A 15,704-nucleotide genomic window follows, 5' to 3' on the forward strand; every position below is an offset into this window, starting at 1 on the left:
TTTATGATTCTCTTCTCCTATGGAATAAATTTCCATATGGACAATTACAAACCTACATCATTATTTTTAATAATTACATAGACTTCCATAATTCACTGAACCAGCATCCTATTAGTTGGGTGTGTGGAGCGTTTGCAGTAAAAAAATAATGCTGCAATGGATACACTATCATGTGTATCTTATAAAAAAGAGCTTAAAAAGTTTCCCTTTCTTCAAAAACTATTGAAGTTATCCATCCTTCTCTACATTATTACACTTCCGAGACTTTTCTTTCAGATTCTTAAAAACCTTGTATGCATGTCTGTGTTTATGTGTGTGTGTGTGTGTGTAGAGCTGCCAAAGGAAGCCAGAAGGGGTGTCCAGCCCCATGGAACTGGAGTCACAGGTGACTGTGAGCTGCCTTGTGGGTGCTGGAAACTGAACGGGCCCTCTGTAAAAGCAGCAGGGGCTCAATTGTTCAGCCACCTTCCTAGCTCTCCCTTCACGTTCTGAAATTCTCTGTTGTGGAGCTGAATGGTCCTTCTGGAAACAATGATGAAGACAATAACGCATTGTGCCATTAGGTAAGGTCAGTTCCTAGGATTTTAAATAACGGCTTTATTTGCCTATGGTCAATGAAATGTACCTGCTAGAAAAAAATATTTCTCATAATTATTATTAGTAGACCCCCATAAGGGTAATTTTTATCAATTTGCAACTCATTCTAACACTCCAGGAAATACAGCATAATCTAAATCTCCTATAGAGAAATCCAATTTACATCAAGTTATATCTCCATAGAAAAAACAGCTGGACTATGATCTGAATGACCGTAATGAAGCCCACGTGATGCCTCACAATGTCATTTTCTATAATCAAGTTGAAGTGAGTGCCAAAAATCCTCCCTTAGGAAAACCCTCCGATTCCAGAGTCCTTGTTTGCGAAAGAGAAGGCTCTTCATCAAATGTGCCATTTACAAGGGCCTAATAACTGTCCGCAACAGTTAGGCATATTTTACTGGGTAAAAGTGCTGTAAATTAGCTCTGGTTTGCGGTAAGGTCCAAGGAGAAGTTTCTCATGGGAATACAGAGATGTTTGGTGTTAGGGTCCTGTGAGGGTTGGAACAGGTTTCTGACACAAAGACCTATAAAGTTAGCACTTTATACGGCTCATCCTTCACTTTCCTGCACACCAGCCAGGCTAGGGGGGAGGCTCGCCCTGCAGCTCAAACTTAACACACAACCAGCTCTCTGCAGGGTACATGAGTGGGGTCTTTGCCCTTCTCCCTCACTTGTACATTCATAGAGAAAGAACTGGCAGGCTGCGTCTTTATCCAACTGGGGTTTGGAGGCAGGACATCAAATGACCACAAGGCTTTCCTACCTTGACCGAAGGATGGGCTTAGAAGTTATGGTGTGCTCGTGCCTCAGAAAGCCACTAGTGAGAAAGATGTCTGGGAGAAGTGGGTCCTGCTGAGAGTATGCAGATTCATTAGACTTTAGACGCTGATTGAAAACCGGTGAGGACACTGGGAGCAGTCCGCTGGGGCAGGAAAGGTGGCTCAGGAAATGAAAACACGAGACAAGACAGGAAGGACATGGCTGCTCCTAGGCATGGTGGAAAAGGTTTATTATAGATAAAAGGGAGCCAGTAGCAGGGACATCTGGGAAGAGTCCAGAGTGAACATGGCTCTGAGCTGGGCCACAAGAGGAGGAAGGGGAGGAGATGGGAGAGGGGGAGGAGACGGGAGTGGGGAGAGGGGAGGTAAGGGGGAGAGAAGAAGGGGGGAAGAGATGGGAAGGGGAGGAGATGGAAGTGGGGAGAGGGGAGGTAAGGGGGAGAGGAGATGGGAAAAGGATGGGAGTGGGGAGGAGACAGGAGCAGGGGTTGGGAGGAAGGCCATGGGAGAGCTGGGAGTCCAGGAGGCCAAGGGGCCAGGAGGTAAAGGGTAGGCAAAAGGGCTGGGTAACCAAAATGGCTGGATTATATACAGAAGGGCAGCTCAGTCCCCAGGCTGGAGAAGTTTAGGATAAGGGGTGGGGTATGGCAGTCATACTCTATAACAGGTAGGGACTGAGGGATGCTGGGAGAATCTGGAGACCTGGTCTGCTGTGATATGTTGAATAGGCACCTAAATTAGCCATTTGTCCTGGGTTTGAGACCCAACACTCAGCAGTTAAGAACACTGGCTGCTCTTCCAGAGGACCCAGGTTTGATACCCAGCACTTACATGGTGACTTACGATTGTCTGTAACTCCACTCCCAGGGATCCCAGTGACCTCTTCTGGCCTCTGAGAGTTCTGCATGAGTACAATGTGCAGACATCCATGCAGGTAACACATGCTCACATATAAAATGAAAGCAGAAACTAGTAAAAGCAAAGCAAAAGCCAGGGGAGCATACCGTTGTTACCCTGCAGAACGTGGTGTGGAGACTGCAAACGAAAAGGAGCCCCTTCTCTCGAAATGGGACTTGTCAATGAAGAGAAAGCACCCAGGGAATGTGCGAAGGGGCTGCCAAAGCCCTGTGCTGCTCTCTGGAATCTGTCAAGTCCACTTCTCGTCTCCCCGCCAAAGATGATCTGGATCTTTGACCTAGAAAATCAGCTTGTCACCTGGTGTGGGCTTTGAACATCTAACCTGGTGTGGGCTTTGAACATCTAACCTGGTGTGGCCTCCACTTCTCACTTGGTCACTTTATTTTCTATTCTGCCCTTTTCCAAATCTGGAAGAATTCTAGTCTAGATGATACCTTTAAGGTCATGTAAAGATGGAAACTGTTAACTGTGCTGGCCTTCCCTGTCACCTACGTACCTTGTCCCTTTAAGAGACAAGCTCTGCCCACTCCCAATCTTTCCCAGGCAAGCTAGTCTAGGTGCTCTTCCCTTTTTCCTCTCTCTCTCTCTCTCTCTCTCTCTCTCTCTCTCTCTCTGCCTGCTCTTCTTCTGACTCCCTCCTTCACCCCCCCCTTCCCTCTATTTCTCTCTCTTTCTCTTCCCCCTCCCCATACCCTCCACTTCCCATACCCTTCTAATGACCACTAAATAAATTCCCCATACCCAAGTTCTTTCTACATGGCTTATTCATTTTCCCACATGGTCCCTCCCCTGCCAGGCAGGGTCACTCTAGCTGTAAATCATAACATTGGTGCGTGACTTGGCCAGGCTCTCTCAATGCTCCCTCCCACTCGCAGGTAGGAGGATGGGCTGAGGCATGAGGGGATCCTGGACCTGGACCACTTCCCAATTTTCTGTCTGCTGTACAGCTGCCCACAACACCCACTACAAATGGTAAGGTCCCCCCCTCCAGGTCCGCTTTTGCTGACATCCACCTCTGACAAGTCCCCCATGACTGAGGGTTGATATCTCATTTCTTATCTCTTACTGTTGTCCCTGGGGCTATTCGGCCCTAGTCCCCATCCTCTGTGCTGATGGGCCTGGGCCCTCGCTCTCAGGGCAGAATAATTATAACAGAAAGCATTTAGGAAGAGTTCAGGGCTAGGAGGGATGGTTCCATGGGTAAAGTTGCTTGCTATGCATGCCTGGTGAACTGAGATCAATCTGGCTGCCACACATGGGTCATGAAATAAGCCTCCTCCCATAATAATACATTTAAAAAAAGAAATTAAAGCCATATATAAAAGGCTGGGTGGTGGTAGCTCATGCCTTTAATCCCAGCACTTGGGAGACAGAAGCTGGCAGATCTCTGTGAGTTTGAGGCCAGTCTGGTCTACAGAACTTGTTCCAGGACAGGCTCCAAAGTTACACAAAGAAACCCTGTCTTGAAACACACACACACAGAGAGAGAGAGAGAGAGAGAGAGAGAGAGAGAGAGAGAGAGAAAGGGAGAGAGAGAGAGAGGGACAGGGACAGAGAGAAAACGAATGACAAGAGTTATGCATTTTTAAAAGTCAGTGAGTACCATGAGCATCATAAATGTCAGAAACAGTTTTACAAAGCCGGAAGAACCGGCTTTAAATACTTCTGAGATAGTAGATAGATTTGTCTCTACATTTTTGGCTTGACGCTTCTTAACCACATCTTTTGACAGGGGTTTTGTAATGTAATTTTCCACAGAGTAAACAGAAAGTAACTTAATCTTTCTTGTAGCTTGCTAATTTAAACATTTGAAAGTATCTAGTTAAAAACATTTCTTGGCTGGGTGTGGTGGCACATGCCTTCTGTCCTTGCACAGGTGTGGTGGTACATGCCTTTTGTCCCAGCACAGGTGAGGCAGAGCTAGGTGGATCTACTTAGTAAGTTCCAGAACAGCCAACATTTTATAGTGAAAGCCCATGAAGACCAAAAACCAACAAGTGCCTACAGCTACAACCAAACGCTTTCAGCGCCATATTGATAATGGAAGTGACCCGGGAGACATACAGAACACACCCAGCACCAGATTCTCAGGCCAGAGACTTTGTTATTTGGAGGGAAAAGGGATTAAAAACACTTCTGGATCCGTAGAGACAGAGATGGCTGATAGGCTTATGATAGTTTTAAGGTCTCTAGTTGGACAGGACCCCCTCCCCAGAGAGGGTTGGGGTGGCTGTCTCTGATTGGCTAGGAGGAGAACAAAGGAGATGACATAGTAGGTTTTTTTTTTTTGACATATAGCGTGTTTTGTGAGATAGAATGTCTTTAGTCACAAGTCACATGAGAGAGTATTAGGACCAACAATAATGATATGGCATGTAAGTATTCGGTATTGTCTGGGAAGGCGAGCAAATTTCTTTTTCTTCCTTCCTTCCTGTAAGCCCTGTCTCTAGCCTTCATCTTTGGAGGCCCCATCCCTGTGCCTGTCAAGTCTTGACCCCTCCCTGGAGGAGAGTCAAGACCAGCTCACCAAAATCTTGACCATGCCTTCAGTCTATTTAAACTGCTTCCCTGGAAAGCTTCCTTGTGGTCTCTTTTCCTTCCCCCGGTGGTCCTGTTAGCGGCCTCCTGGTTCCCCCTCGGGGCCACCAGAGAGCACAGGAATCCCATTAAACCTGGATATTTTTTAATTTGGCTTGTTGTGGTTTGACTTGATTGGGATTTTTGCTAACACTTCCTTCCTTTCCTTTCTTTTTCTTTCCTTTCCAGCTTTTGTTTTATTTGCATTTTGTTTTGTTTTGTTTGAGACAGGTTCTCACTATGTAGCCAAAGTCAGGCTTAACTTGAAATTTTTAACCTCTGGCTTTAACTGCCCAATGCTGGAGTTACAGGTTTCTTTCTTATACAAGTTATAAAGTCCAGGAGAGCTTTTCAAGCCTGGCTTTTGGCTCTATACATTTTAGGTTTATCTTTCCTTCATGGTGCATATCCATCCATCCACAAATCCACCCACCCACCTACCCACACACCCACCCTCACACCTCCATCCACATACCCATCCACCCACTGATTCATCCATCCCTCCACCCACCTATCCACACACCCACCCACCCCTCCATCCACACACCCATCCACCCACTGTTATATCCATCCACTCATCCCTCCATCCAGGGCCAGATGTTACAACACTGCTCATACTGAGGTGCAGCCTGTGCTTTTGCACAGGCTTGGGCCAGAACATTCAATAAAGAAGGGATGGGGTGACCAAGACCTCAGGAGGGAGTAATTTATGTGGCTAGTAACTGGAGTGAGGAAGACAGGTTAGGGTGTATCTCTAAATGTAACATTTTGTAGAAGAGATGGGCAGGAAGCAGAGAAAGTTTCTGCTAATGATCTCCAGTTTTATCCTGAGAGAAAGAGACCTTAGGAACAGGAGTCCCAGATTTAGCAAATAAGAATACAGGACACAGTAAATGTCACATGAATCACCTGGCAAAAAGGCAAAAATTATCTGAAACTCACATTTAGCTGGGGTGTCCTGAATTCTGTCTCATAATCTTGAAGAGAAAGGGGCCACTGTGTGAGAGCTAAGCAAACACTCGACAGAGGATCAGAAACAGAAGACCCAATGGGGAGGGCTTTGTGATGAAATTCAGGTTTGCAGGTGGACGGGCTTACACACAGCCCGCGACTTCAGAAACAAGGCCACAGAACCACGATTAACTCTGCTCAGCCACCTCCCCTGCTTTCCCTCCTCGCCACTTGTGCTTTCAAGAGAGCCCAGACAGAAATTTGTAAAAGAAAGATGTACTGATTATGGATTGGAATCCCAATCACAGGATGCGTTAGCATAACAATATTTCATTCCACACTTCTCAAATATGCCATAATGTATTCACCCGCAGCAATGAATCCTGCCTCGCGCGAGCGAATTATAAACAAGTGATAGATGCTGGTGCTTGGCTCTCTGAAGAGGCAAAGAGCAGATAATTCAAAAAGAACAGATTTTATTGGAACGTCAATAGTTTTCATGACACAGATACTTAGGCTCCTCGTTTCCAACAGACCCACATAAAAAAAGTGATGAAAAGTTTTGTTTTTTAAGGAAAAGATAATTTGACAGATGGAGTCTTTTTATGGGATCCGTAGAAGTGATAAAATTGAATAAATTACCAAGATTTTTATCTCCGTTCCTGTAATTCTCCCTAAAGATTTAGCGATGGCAGATTGAATCAACTAGGAAATAAATTTTCAAGCTTATAATGTGTCTAAAACAGAAATTAAAGACCAACTTCTAGCCTTTTCCAGAGTGTTGCCTCTTTCAGAGACCCGTGAGAGTCCATCAAGTGGACAGTCACCAGGGACGCTGCCAAAGTCCTGCAGGTGGTTCACTGTCTACTACGGTCATTTGCGCTTCGCAGTTCCTCTACCTGTTATCTGTGTGCTCTAGATCTTTCTTGCATTTTAATCCTTTAACTGACAAAGAAAACGTGATGAAGACCCTGGACAGTAACACCAGGAAGATCCCTGCTTGGGGGACAGTGGGCTGTTTTATCGGCAGGGTGTGTGAGCCTGATTTGAAGAGAAGCAGCAATAGAGCAGTCGTACTTTCTTCTCATATAGTATCTGACCACGGCCTGTGCCTCAGTTCATTCCCTGTGGCCACAGCAAAATGCTGGAAGCTGGGCATTTTATAAAGGAAAGATTATTATTTTGCTCACAGTTTTGGAGGCTCAATGTTGAAGAGTGGGGAGCCCCGTTTAGCTTCTGGCGAGGACACCCATTGGCGGGATGAATCTCAATAGCTGGGGTGCATATCAAGGAAGCCTGAGGGATTGAAGGGAAAGGCTGGTGATTTATACAGTTATGCTTGTGGGCTCTAACTCGTGTTCCCGAGGACAGCATTAACCACTTTAAAGGGCAGCTTCCTTCATGACCTTTCTCACTATCCATCACGTCTTCAAGCTTCTGTCGCCTCAACACAGCCGCACTGAGAACCAAGTTTCTAGCGTGTGAATCTTTGATAAGACACCTCAATCAAAGTCGCTTGTTCAGCAGAAACAGGGGCGGGCCGGGGTGGGATATAAAGTTTGCAAAGAACCAGCAGCAGTGTTATCGAGGGGAGTCCATCAGATCCCGCACCCGCCTCAGAGAGGTGAGAACCTTGAGACCCAGAGAAGGGAACCGACTTCAAACTGCACTCAGCAGCTGTGTGGCAGAAATGGAGGTCGCATTGATTAGCAGGGAATGAGCAAAGGCTGACATTAAAAACCACAGAAAACAGAATCTTCGAGGACCGGGCACAAGTCAGCCTGCACTGTTGTTTCTATGCTGGCTTATTGTGCTCTAGATTCAGATTTATGCTGGGCATTGTGGTGCGAGCCTTTAACCTCAGCACTTGGGAGGCAGAGGCAGATGGATCTCTGTGAGTTTAAAACTGGCCTGGTTTACATAGCGAGTTCCAGGCCAGTCAAGGCTACATAGCAAGGGATTCTGTGTTGAAAAGAAAAGAAAAGAAAAGAAAGGAAAAACAAACAAACAAACAAACTTATATTGGCAATGTTTATTGTGCTGTGTGATTTTTCTTTTGTGTTAGATAGTGTTAGATAACCACAGCTTTGTAGGTCTACTTTACTGAAACTGTGCCAATTAATAAGAATACATGGTGAGCAGGATATAAAAATGAGTTAGCTGTCGTGTGGAATGAATGTATTGATTTTCTTAGAATAAAAGAAACCAGCTCTTGTTCCTGCTATGGTTTAGGTTGTCAGGGTCTCCTCTCATTTGCAAATGCTTCCCTTTGTTCATGTGTACAAACTCTACATAATTGGTGAGAAAATCACAGGATTAAGATTCTCAGTGCTTGGCATTGAATTGTGTGGCCGTGTGTTTGAAGTGGGCCCACTTCATATCTAGATTGCAGAAGATTATGTTGTGATCTTGTTTTGGTTCTTTAGAAGATACGACTCCACTGTGTAGCCTTGACTGACCTGGAACTCAGTATTTAACCCAGACTGGCCTCTGATTTATGACAATCCTCCTGCCTCTACCTTCTAAGATGTCCTGGTTAGTTATGTTAGAGTTATCTGGGAAAAAGAAACCTCAACTGAGAAAATGCCTCCACCAAACTGTCCATAGGCAGTCTGTGGAGACATTTTCTTGAATTAACGATTGATGTGGGAAGGCCCAGACTACTGGGAGGGATGGCCCTCTGGGAAGGTGGTCCTGGGTGTTATAAGTAAGCAGGCTGAGCAGCCATAGGGAGTTAGTAAGCAGCGTGGTCTCTGTATCAGCTCCTGTTGCTGCCTTGAGTTCTTGTCCTGAGTTTCTGATGGACTGTAGAGGACAAGCTGAAATAAATCCTTTCTTCCCCAGGTTGCTTTTGGGTATGGACACAAGTGCTGAGCTAACAGACCGCCACTCCTGAACTTATGGTAATCCTTGTGTAGGATTTCAGACCCCTGAGTGAGACCAGCTGCGTAGAGAAGAGACGTAGCTGCAGATAAACAGAAAATTGCAAAGAAATTGCATGTCAATATTTTCCTTTGAGGAAACCAGGAGATCGCTGGATAAATCCTGGCGTTAGAACAAGCATCGCACCTTGGTCAGGTGGAGAAACTGTAGCAACTCCGGTTTTCCTCTCCTGCCTTCTGAGCCCAGAGCTCTTTCCTGATGCAGCGCATGTGCCTGAGATCACACTGGGGCTCTCCAGGGACCTCTCAGGCTCTCTTTGCTGCCAGGCAGTGGTTTGTGATAACAGGGGCACTTCCTTTCTTCTCTGCGGGAGCGGAGGAGTGATGCGACCTAAATCCCAGCTCTATTGTGCACTGGTTTTGTGCCATAGAAGCCACTTGAATTTCCCAATCCTTCATTTCCATAGCTGTGAAACTAGGATGAAAACTGTATGTATGTATGTATGTATGTATGTATGTATGCATGTATGTATGTATGCATGTATGTATGTGTATGTATTGTGTATGTATGTGTGTGTGTATGTGTGTATGTGTGTATGTATGTATGTATATGGATGATATATGTACACATGTGTACAGAGGCATGCACCTGTGGGCATGCATGTGGAGACCAGAGGAGGTCATTGTATGCAGCCATGCCTAGCTTTTTGATGTGGGGGCTGGGAATAGAACCCATGTGTTCATGCTTGTGAGAATTTTTTTTTCCCCTAAGCAAAGGTGGTTATCCACCAAGGATCAATATTCTGTATATCTCCCCCATCTTGTAGGACTTTTATTTATGCAAAGACCCTGTGCATTTCTAGAACTTAACAGCTGATAGGCAGACCCCTCATGGCTTCCAAATTAGCCAATCCTGTATAGTCTGGAAGGCTGCAGCTCAGCTAAGGAGGAACAGCCACCCTCCTCCTTGTGTCGTCTGGGTGGTAGTGTAGACTTTTTACAAAAAGAAGTTGCCTTGCCAGGTTGTTTTTGCTTTGTTCATATGTTTCTTTGTACAACGTCAAGAATATTGTTTTCCAACAGTAGCTAGTGCTCTTACCCACTGAGTCATTTCACTCATAATTTCTTAGCTTGCAAGGTTGTTTTAAAGTTAAATGAGATGGAAATGTGTGACACCCTTAGTTTCTGGCCTTGGGGAGGTGCTCAATGCACATCACCTGTTTGCCATCTCTCTCCCCAAGTCCCTCACTTGGCTGCTTCAGCTCCAGTCTACAGCTCTGTCCTGACCTCTTCTTTCTTTTTTCCTCCCACCTCAATGTCAGATCCTAGCTGACTTTCCCCTAACTCTGGTCTAGGTGATGGTTTTTCAGGGTTCCTAAGCTTGCGACTACGTATGCATCATATTTTTATGTCCCTCGACACCATCCCTGTTGCACTCTACCTTCAAGATCCCATTGATAATGGATTGAATTTGCCTAGAGGGGAGGCTCCCAGATAATTCTGATTCTGACCAATCTAATGCTCGCTCTAGACCACCACTGGCAAGTGCCATTAGTCTTGCCTGTCTATGGGGATCTTATGAATCTGTGGCTGTGTACCAGAATATATAGCCCACGAGGGAAAAGAGGTGCCCTTGTTCTAAAAAGTTCCTAAGTCAAAGAGGGATCATTGTCAGGTGCATGTAAATGCTAGGTAGAGACAGGAAACATATTTGTATGCAAACACTATATAGCCATGGCCTTTAATGCAATCAGTGGAACCAAGAATAAATCATTGGCAGAGTTATCAAACTTAGAAATCACAGCCTGGATCCCTTCCAGGTTTGCCATCCATGCTCGCTAAACCAATTAAAGGAGCCAAATTAATAGTGAAAAACAGAAAAAAGAGATTTAAATATGACCACACTAGAAAGACGGACAAAGAAAATCACTATCTTCCAGTCCATCTGGGGTGGGGCATGAAGGGTTGAGGGTGGGCTTTAAATAGAAGGAAGAAACCTGAGTAACAAAACAGGCCAGCTGTGTCTCCTGCCCACCACTGTCCACGCTCTTAGTCTGTCCTGCGAGGCCCTCTAACAAGTTGTAAGTCTCTCCAGGAGACAATGTCCTTCTCTGGCTGTCCCCAGGGCTTCAACCATTTCCTCTTCCCAGCAGGAGCTTCCTGGGGAAATACTAATTTCTTGGGGTTCATTCTTTCGAGGGTCTGATAGCCAAAGAGAGAGCACAAGCCAGTCTGAATGAATACTTAGTACTGCCAGACAGGCCAGCTACTACAGCAGCAGCAGCAAGGGAGAGCAGATAATGGAGAGAGAGAGAGAGAGAGAGAGAGAGAGAGAGAGAGAGAGAGAGAGAGAGAATATGAATAATTGGACTAGAGAAAGGAGAGAGACCCCATGAGGAAAGAGAGACTCCGAAGTGCCAGTATCACAGAGATTCTCAACATCTTGATATGCCAGAAAAGTAATAGCCGTCAACCAGTCCAACCTCAAGGACAGGTTACCATCCTGTGACCAACGAAGCTGTGTGACACCTCTGTCTGGAAACTCCCAGCAACAGGAAACTCCCCAGTGAACACCGGAGCTCATTCCCACCCCGGACTAGGGACAGTCACTATAATAATGTTTAAAATCTCTGAATGCTTTCATTTCTAGTGCTTGGCTCTTTAACCCTTCCTGATGTGCCCTGCCTAGACCCGTGGCCTTTTCTTCTGGATTTGCACCAAGGGCTTCTTTCAACGCCTCTGATACACCCAGTACAGTCCAGCCCAGTGCCCTCTGAATACAAAGTTTGTTTCTGCTCTTTGCACGAAATGAAGGTTTTCACCAGAGAGAAGTCTCTTTAGAGGAACTCTCATGGCTGGCCATTGTGGCGGCCTGTTCTTCAAAGAGCACAGTTTGGTGCTGCTCAAAGTTTGCGCCTGCATTGGAGAGTTGCCCTGTTTTCATCAGCCCAGTTCCCCCAGTTCTTAAAGTGGGGAGAAGCAAAGCTAGTCAGCCTTGCCCCTGCCTCAGTTCCTCTCCCTAGCTTCTGACTTTGTCTGAAATTTACCAAGACAACAGCAGAACACAGTCTGGTCTGAGTCCTTCCTAAGCTCCCAGGTTCTCTCAGAGGAGGTGGGCCACTGAGGGTGGGCTTTGAGGTTTCAAAAGACTCTAGCCATTCCCACATTCCCAGCCACTCCCCTCCCTCTCCCTCCCTGCCTTGTAGTTATGTCTCAAGATGTGAGCTCTCAGATACTGCTCCAGTGCAGAGTCATCCTGCCTGTTGCCTGCCCCCCGTCATGATGATTATAGACTCGAACCCTCTGAAACCATAGCCCAAATAAACTCTTCATCTTATGTGTTTCCTTGGTCACAGTGTCTTATCACAGTGAGAGAAAAGTAACTAAGACAGGGCAGTAGGTTTGGTCTTTGTTCATGGTTTCCGTCATCAGTTTCTAAAACCCTGGGAATTTCGTCAACCATAGAGTGTCTTTTGCCAATCCTAACAAGTCCATTGGCTGACACTTGAATTTATGCTAATATGCTACCTTAGCCGCAGCTGGCTTAGGGCCCACCTCCAATCTCCAGGAAAGGAGAGGGGCATGATGGAGATCAAGGTCTATAGAAATCCTGGAGACACCTGGCATTCGCCTTTAAACCCAGCAGAGGCAGGTGGAGCTCTGTGAGTTCGAGGCCAGCCTGGTCTACAGAGTGAATTCTAGGACAGTCAGGGTGGTTACACAGAGAAACCCTGTCTCAAAAAAAAAAAAAAACAAAAAACCAAAACCAAAAAAAAAAACCCAGAAAACAAAACAAAGCAAACATTCCTGGAGGAGTTCTGCTGGCCCTGAGCACAGAGAACCCCTAACAGGGTTGCCTTGCCCTGTCTCCCTGCAGCTTGGGTGCTCACAAGGGTTTCCCTGAGTGCCCTGAGTCCTCCTGGCCAGTTACCAGGAAAGCATCGCAGGAACCCTGATCAATCTGCTAACGGTGTAGCAACAACTGAGTTCTTGCAGTCCATGTCTTAAGTGGGGGTCATCTGCAAAGCTGGTCACTCACTGTTCTGAATGACACCAAGGACCCTTGGGTGTGTGTGTGGGGGAAATAAACCCACGCTGTAACAACAGTGAACAGTGCAGGCATTGATTTCCTGTGCAGTTGTACCACACTGATGCGGGGAGGCACTTTCAAAGACGGGCAGATAGGGAAGTAGCCACAGACAGTACATGTCAGACCACGCCTGATTGTCCCAGTGATGCTGTTTGTTCCACGGACTGTAGGCACCAGCCTTCACGTTAGAGACCCCCGCCCCCCGCCCATCCTAGAATTCTCTTTCCTCAGATATTTGCTTGGACAGCCCTGAACAAATGGATTATTCGAAAATCAGCAGAGAAAAGCCTAAAACTGAGAAAATTATTAGGAAAGAAATTGATTTTTAGCTATTCCCAAAAAAGTTTTCAGATGCTTGCCTCTATAGGAAAACCAGGATTTTGTTGACCTTTGCACTTATGTTAAGGTTGTGTTCTTTTAATTGCTTAGGGTGCACTGACTATTCTTCCAGAGGACCCGGGTCCAATTCCCGGCACCTACATGGCAGCTCACACCTGTCTGTAACTCCAGTTCCAGGGGATCTGGCATCCTCATACGTGCAGGTAAAACACCAATGCACATAAAATAAAAACAAAGTTTTATTGTTTAGAGAGGGAAGGGAGGAGAGACCAGTAACTTCCCATTCCTTCTGGGGAATTCTAGCCTCTGGGCAAAGGTAGCCTTTTCAAGGAAGACTTTGTAGATACTATGGGCTTGATGTGACCCCCACCACCTCCATTCACCTGCTTTTATTCTCTTGCCGCGTTCAACAGCTACCCACAGTTCTGCGCTTATCTGGGGACTTCCTGATGTTCTGTCTGTCTTCTTGCAGGCAGCCCACAGAAGTACAGGAATCCTGTCGTCTTGTCTTTGGCTCTGCTACTGGGTGCCTGACACACTGAGACATCAACAACTACTTGTCCATTGAATAAGTGGATGAATGAACTGTGGTTGGATGCCTCGTTGAAAGCACTCAAGGAAATAAGAGCTAAAGGTGTTGATGCCCATGCATGAAAACAGTAAAGTATACAACGCTTGCCAGTTTATAGCAAACAGCGGGGTTTTGTCAGGCTCAGGGCTTAGCAGTAGGGATCCTGTGACTGGCATATTCCTGCCCCCATAGTCCTGAATGAGACAGAAAGAAGGTCGACCTAGAAAAACAAACCAACAATAAAATGTCAGTTGTAGCCCAGACTGATCAAACTTTTGATCCTCCTGCTTCAGGCTCCGGAGTGCTCAGACCACAAACACTTGGGTTTCTGTAGGGAAGAGACAAGGATGGACACAATGTAGAGGTGGTAAGAGATTGGACTTGCTTGGGCAGCTGTGGGAGACGTGGCGAGACTGGGTCCCGCTGAATGAAGAAGACATAGCGACACCGCTGAGCCTGGGCCACTCATCTTCCCGAGCTAAGTTTCATTTTATTTTCCTCTGAGTGTGTTCACGCGCATACATGCACAAGTGTTTATATTCGCGTTCATGTGTGCGTGCACAGGTAAGCATGTGTGTCTATGGTATTCAGAGATCAACATTGGATCTTTTTCAAAGAATGTCTTTTTCAGTTGATTCTCCACCTTGTATTTGGAAACAGTCTCCCACTGAACCCAGAGTTAGACAGGCCAGCCAGAAACCCTACAGGACCTTTTATCTGTCTCCCCAGTGCGGGGATTATACACTCATGTCTGCCTGGCTTTCTGTGTGGGCTCGGGGGTTCAGATCTCAGACCTTCATGCTTGTGGTCAATGGATGACATCTTCTCAGCCCACGTTATGGCTTTTTGTGGCTGTAGCTCAGGTGAATTTCACGCACACCTTTTGTCAAGGGTTGGCAATACCAGGAAGCACCCACAAAAAGAGGGCGACTCCATCCAACCTATTCCTTGGGAAGCAGGCTGGGGCTTCTGTGATTGCACAGCGATGGAGATGGTCCCGGCATGGAAGCTGGGAGGTCTGAGGGGTCTGTGGTCCTCACTGTGGGAAGTGGTGATGGACGTGGATTGGCAAAGGCGGTGGAGATTGGGAGGAGCTGGAGGTGCCAGTGGCAGTGTTCGTGTGCAGTGTTCGCCGGCTGACTCCCTGTGACCTGGAAGGGTGTTGGGCATATCAGTTGGTGTTTAGCTAGGATAGTAGAACACGTAGAAGGTATTTCCACAAGGAAACAGTCATAAATATGACAGGCAACTGTAGGATCCTGAGGGCCCAGGTAACCTAGGAAAAAATATCTTCAGAAAGTCACCGAGACTTCCTGTGAAGAAAAAATGGAAGGCATGATGCTCTCAATACCCAGGAGTGGCTGGCCCCTGACTACATGGGAAGCCACCAGCACAGTTTGGAGCTAGCCGTGGTGTCCTTAAAACTGCTAAAAAGCCGTGGGAACCCCACTACTGCTAGTGTCCCCTACCCTAGCCACTTGTAGGAGTTTAAGGTAAGGGCGAAACTGCTTCCTCATTTTGTGCGGTTTCCCCCCACGGGCTGACGCTTGCCCAGCTGGCTGGCAAAGGCCTCTGGGAAATGCAGCTTGCAGGAGGACTTAAGGCCCCACCAAGACAGCAGTGCAGTCAGAACACACTCCTAGTGCCAAGAAGCCAAGGGCCAGCACAGGAGAATAGAGACTTGTTTTTAAACAGGGCAAAGAAAAGCGTATCCTTAATTGTATTTCTTTCTAAAACTGTAACACAAACCCAGTAGGGAGAAAAAAGAAAACATAAACAACTGAATGTAAGTCTCACCCCACACCCCTGCTTTCCCACCGTCCTCAATACCATCTAGACTGTGCACCCCCCCCCCACCTGCTGTTCTGTTTTGTAATCCAGTATACTAAATGCATGCCATAAACCACTGGGCAGCCATTTCCTTCGTTCTGTCTCCCAGTGTTGAGATTTATGCACTACCATATTTTCTAACTGTAAATATTAAAAAAGAGGAGAATT

General features: G+C 46.4%; 1 long non-coding RNA gene across 1 annotated transcript in view; it reads left to right on the forward strand.

The window, feature by feature from the left end:
• LOC130883014 (uncharacterized) overlaps positions 1-15,173 on the forward strand; it is a 152,887-nt gene extending 137,714 nt beyond the window's left edge. The window contains exons 2-4 of the long non-coding RNA XR_009057852.1: positions 13,226-13,338; positions 13,608-13,769; positions 14,000-15,173. This is a non-coding gene — a long non-coding RNA (uncharacterized LOC130883014). The remainder of the gene's footprint in view (positions 1-13,225; positions 13,339-13,607; positions 13,770-13,999) is intronic.
• The last annotated feature ends 531 nt before the right edge of the window (positions 15,174-15,704 follow it).

The sequence above is a fragment of the Chionomys nivalis genome, chromosome 10, assembly GCF_950005125.1.
Source record: "Chionomys nivalis chromosome 10, mChiNiv1.1, whole genome shotgun sequence".
Classification (NCBI taxonomy): domain Eukaryota; kingdom Metazoa; phylum Chordata; class Mammalia; order Rodentia; family Cricetidae; genus Chionomys; species Chionomys nivalis.